General features: G+C 33.0%; 1 long non-coding RNA gene across 4 annotated transcripts; it reads right to left on the bottom strand.

Annotated features, from left to right (window-relative positions):
* Nucleotides 1-567: 567 nt before the first annotated feature.
* LOC129308967 (uncharacterized) lies at nucleotides 568-5144 on the bottom strand. Of its 4 annotated transcripts, XR_008592751.1 has the most exons (4): nucleotides 4698-5144; nucleotides 3320-4593; nucleotides 2621-2689; nucleotides 569-2205 (listed from the first exon to the last, which is right to left on the bottom strand). It is a non-coding gene; the product is annotated as an uncharacterized LOC129308967 (long non-coding RNA). The 4 variants fall into 4 exon arrangements; XR_008592750.1 differs by having other exon boundaries at nucleotides 568-2205; nucleotides 2621-4593; XR_008592752.1 differs by having other exon boundaries at nucleotides 571-1291; nucleotides 2136-4593.
* Between the last annotated feature and the right edge of the window lie 425 nt (nucleotides 5145-5569).

Genomic DNA, 5569 nt, shown 5'->3' with positions numbered 1-5569 from the left:
CCACGAGTGACACGTAGAGGAGTCCCAGAGGCTTAGTGGTATAGATCCACTGTCTCTTTTGGGATATTTAATTTATGATTTATAATGTGTTATATTGCCAATATTAGGACTTTTTTATGTTTATTGTCAATTATATGAATATATAAATGTAATCATGCCTTTCAAACTATTTCTATTTTTGGTACAATTTGGATGACTGTAATTTTAATATTTGGTTTACTTTGGATTGGTTAAAATGGCATGATTATAAGGTCAAATAACTGGCTTGTGTTGAAAATTGATTAAATTGCTTATTTTACTTGTTGGGAGTATAAGGATGGACAAATGTAATTTAGTTTACTTGTTGGGAGTATAAGGATGGACAAATGTGATTTAGCCTAATGGCATGTGGGAGGTAAAAATTTATCTGAAATGTTATAGTGTGTGAGTTGAAGCCAATTATAAAATATTTTATATCAAAATTATTGATATAAAAATGTGTTGGGTGGCTGTAACCCAACTATGGTTGAGTTAAATTATTTAAAAAAAAAAAATTGATGTGTTACAGTCTAGCTAATTTTTTATGTGGCACTTCTAAGGTAGTTTATTGATATCACTGGCTAAGACACCTTGTTCCTTGATTTAACCTTAGTATGGTTTCAGAAATCAATTAGTTTTTACCAACACAGATTCATCAGTTACAGTATGGTATAATTTCAATCAAATTTTATTGTTACTCACTAATTTTTCCTTGAACTATTGGTTTGCAATACTTTTAAAGATTCAGAAGCTTAACTTGACACATTACAATGTGGCTTAAGAGATTATCAAGTTTTCATCATTCTAAAATTTTAAATTTTGACCAACATAAATAGAAATTATATCTTCAATGTGTTTTACCAAGCAATTAACATGAAAGAAAGAAGACTTTGAAGAAGAAATAGGGAAAAGAACTGATATCCAGATAATGGCGAGAGGTAGGACCCTTCCTCCCCAGCCAAAACTTAAGTAAAAGCAATAAATCTACTTACCGTCAACATATTTACGTACCAAATCAACATGAAAGTAAAACGAAGAAGTCCACATATCACAAACAATAAAATCTTCTCATTATTCATTAGATGAGACTTCCATTACAAAGATTGTACAGTTTGAGAATTAGATATACCATCTTTTCTAAGATTTTCACAATGATTTAATCCTCAGAATTATATATTCTTCAGACTTTTCTTCATCACTTTGTATACTGAACTTTTGCACCTCCTCACTTCCACCACTACAAAGTTCCATGCATCATCTGCTGAATATTCTCCTACAAAATGGCCATTCTGATTTCAAAACGGTTAACAACTTTCGTTGCTTAATCAATCTATTTCTAAAAATAGCCACATTTATCATTCTTGGCATTATAAGCTTCTCTCATCTTCCTGCAATATTCAGTGCCAAGCACTATATTGATATTGACTGGAACAGAAAGAAGCAACCAAAGAAAACAAACAAACAAACACACACACACACACACACAAACCAAGAGAGAGGATATACAAATGTGTTCAACAAATGTTCTTCCCATTGTTATGCCAAGTTCCATTAACTCTCTTCTTCTGTGAGGCGAAGAAACTTAGATTTGATTTTGTTGCTTAGATTAAAGCATATACTCATTAAAGCTCCATTCTGTAACACACCAAATTTTTTTTTTAAAAATAATTTAACTCAACCATAGTTGGGTTACAGCCACCCAACACATTCTTATATCAATAATTTGAATATAAAATATTTTATAATTAGCTTCAACTCACACACTATAACATTTCAGATAAATTTTTACCTCCCACATGCCATTAGGCTAAATCACATTTGTCTATCCTTATACTCCCAACAAGTAAACTAAATCACATTTGTCCATCCTTATACTCCCAACAAGTAAAATAAGCAATTTAGTCAATTTTCACCACAAGCCAGTTATTTGGCCTTATAATCATGCCATTTTAACCAATCCAAAGTAAACCAAATATTAAAATTACAGTCATCCAAATTGTACCAAAAATAGAAATAGTTTGAAAGGCATGATTACATTTATATATTCATATAATTGATAATAAATAAAAAGCCCTAATATTGGCAATATAACACATTATAAATCATAAATTAAATACCCAAAAGAGACAGTGGATCTATACCACTGAGCCTCTGGGACTCCTCCACGTGTCACTCGTGGCTCTTCTCCTGAAAATTGTTAACCACATAATGAGACTCAAAAGTCCCAGTAACCAAAGCCAATTTATGATAGTGTATACAAACAGTTAAGTGTGTGCTTACTAAGTGAGAATTAAAAATAATATAATTCCAACAAATATAAGAAATATTACAATACACACAAACAACCATCCTTATATCCCTCCATTAACCTCGAGCCGTAGCTCTCACTCGGTGCTAAATTACCCGGCCAAAGGTAGATTAGCCCGAGCCCTTACAAGCCACCTATTGAGCTCCAATAGGGGCGTACCACGTGGCACATAAATACAACAACAATAGCAAGTCTCTCAACACTTCCCACAATAATCAAACAAATTCATAATTTTCTCAATAATCACCCAATTAACATGAAGTAACACTAATCACAAATTAAAAGCATGGTTACCTTGTGGCTTTTTCAATAAATTATTCCTTAAAATTTCTCTCTCACCACAATCTTCACCAGTAATACAATCTACAAAATAACATATTATTTATAAATATTAGTTTTAATTTTTGAAACTAATAAAATAATTCTAATAATAGAATTAAAAATATAACATAATTCCTAATCTCAATCTTAATACAAATCTATAGTTAATACTATTAAGTAAAGTTTTTAACTCCTCTTTTAATTATCAATAAACATTAATAATCTAAAAATCAACTTCTAAACTAATTTCTATTATCAAAATTTTCTTTTTATTTCATAAATTCGTACCTAAAATATCCAAAAATTAAAAATTGAGTCTCTAGCTTAGAATCATAATCCTATAACCATAATAATTCATTTCTCATCCCAAATAATCATCTAAACCTCAATAAATCAACATATATTTTCAGATCTAGTTTAGAATTTGATCCATAAGCCACAAATTCAAAGATCATCAACAAATTTATACTCTAGAACATTTATTATACTACTGACAACCTCAAAAACCATATTTATTCAACATAAATTCATCCCTCTTCCAGATCTTAAATTTTCTACCACTACAAACTCAGAAACCAAAGAAGAAGGATGACTAAAAAAATTTTTTAGAACACTTACTTAGTCTTGAAAAGCTTAAAATCACACCCTAAATATCCTATTAAAAACTCTTACCTTAAAAATTTAGATATTTCGCACCGGCGACTCGCGTTCTCTCTGCCTCAGCGTGCACGAAGGAATGAATGAAGAAACGAAGGAACAGGTGAGTTTTTATAAAAATTCAGTGGGTCCCACACAGTTTTTTTTATTATTTCTTCTTTTCTCTTTCTCCTTTTTTTTTATTATTATTATATACATAATGATTGTTGTGCGGCGGCCGAAAGCAATTTTGTTCTTCTTCTTCTTCCCCCTTTTTTTTAATACCTTTTCCCTTTTTTTTATCATAATAATAATTTAATAATATTTTTTTTATTTTTTTAATTTTTTTTTAATTTTTTTAAATTTTTTTTAGAATTATATCCTAAGTTAGATTTAATAATCATCTCTTACTAATTTTCTTACCTCTAAATATTATTTTTTTAAATTTCAATTAATCAAATTAACTATTAAAATTTAAATTGGGATGTTACACATTCTCTCATTCATCTTGCAGCTCGGTTCATCTTTACCACTCACTATCATGAAGAAAGCTCATTGGCTATTGTATTAAGGGTAAAGGTGCATTTTTGTCCCTACCATAACCCAATACTCTAAAATATTTGTTGGAGCAATTTTACTCCTAATTTATCAAAATGAAGTATTTTTGTCCTTTTTGTTGAAATTTTTCCATTAAATTTTCTACCAATCAACATTAGAATTTCAACGAAAAGGGCAAAAATGTTCTGTTTTGATAATATTAGGGCAAAATTACTCTAATAAATACTTTAGAATATTAAATACTCCTCAGAAAATACATCGCGCACAAAAATACACCTTCACCCTTATATTAAATATAAGACCCAATATTGGGCACCATCTAGGACTGGTTAAAGAAATAAATCGTTATACCTCTTAGCCCGGTACATGAAAGTAATGAATTGATAATGGCATTGCAAGTAAAGTGAGAGGTGAAGTGCATTCAGGGGCGGCTCGATACAGAGGCGACACTTTTACCGTTGGCACTTAGCGGCTGCTTCTTCGACAGAGCAGAACACAACGGCACGGTTTTGGGAGAGGCGGAATGGGAAAGGAGATTCCGAAGGACAATGGATAGAATAGGAGGTGATGGCCAGCGAGAGTAGGGCATAATTGGAAAAAAAAAATGAGCGGAGCAGTTGCTAAAGCACAACGCAGAGGAAAGTATATGCTCCTTGCATCCCCATCTCTTTTAATCATCAACCCTACCACCCACCCCCTCCCTTGTTCCTCTACACCATAGCATCGACGTTTCCTCTTTGAAATCTATTGACCTGATTTGCAAAAGGAGCAACAGAAATTTAGAGCTTTTATGTGTAAAGCAAATTTTGGGAATCAAAGTGGATAGAGAGATTCAGGGCTTTGGCTGTACACGTACCACAAAGACGTTTCAGGGTTTCATTAAACCTTTCTGGAAATCGTTTCGGTTGGAAATACACATACTGACAAGGACGCAGCAAGAAGCTTGGACAAACACTGGATTGGAGAACTCGTGACAAAGCTTGGAGAACCACAAGACAGAATAGCCAAGACGAAGCTCGTCATGATGATGCCGAGATCGAGAATCTGAGCGTGATAAAGCTTGGAGAACAAGGAGATCAAGAACGCACAGTGAATCTTGGAGAATGGCGAGTTCAAGATCGAGGACCACGCACGATTAAGTTGCCTCGTGGTGGCAATGGAGAATAGGGAGAAGATGAGCTTCAGTGGAAAAAAAAAAAAACAAGGAAAGAAAGAAAGGGGAGCTTTTTATCTAAAACGTGTGCAGAGCTTTTTGTGTATAAAAAAATTGATAACTGATAATTGATAATTCAGGTAGGTGCTACTAAATTTTTTCGGCCATGAAAGAGACAACACCTATAATGAAACAGGCTTCGCCCGAAGTCTGATATTCTAAGTTCCACATGCACAAAGCCCAAAAATAAAAGCCATATAGCTCCATAAGCCAAGTAGCTTACCCGGCTATATGAACAGTAAAATGAGTCTAGAACCATCAATCATAGCTAGGGGTGTTTATGGGACGGGATCGGGACACCCCCATCTCGTGTTCCATCCCGAAAAAAAATCAGGACTAAATTTTGATCTCGTGTCCCGTCCCGTCTCGAAAGTCGTCCCATCTCGTTAAGAGTCGGGACAAGATCAAGATAAGATCGGGACGTCCCGTCGCCCTGATAAATGGAATAATATCGAAAAAAGATCTAGATAATAACGTTCATTAAAATTTTAAATTATATAATTTATTAAGTTTAA

This window comes from Prosopis cineraria, unplaced genomic scaffold (genome assembly GCF_029017545.1).
Source record: "Prosopis cineraria cultivar Desert tree isolate PC_DT_omini unplaced genomic scaffold, ASM2901754v1 PC1, whole genome shotgun sequence".
NCBI classification, from domain to species: Eukaryota; Viridiplantae; Streptophyta; class Magnoliopsida; order Fabales; family Fabaceae; genus Prosopis; species Prosopis cineraria.
The sequence above is the reverse complement of the archived record's forward strand: the minus strand, read 5'-3'. Positions and strand labels throughout refer to the sequence as shown.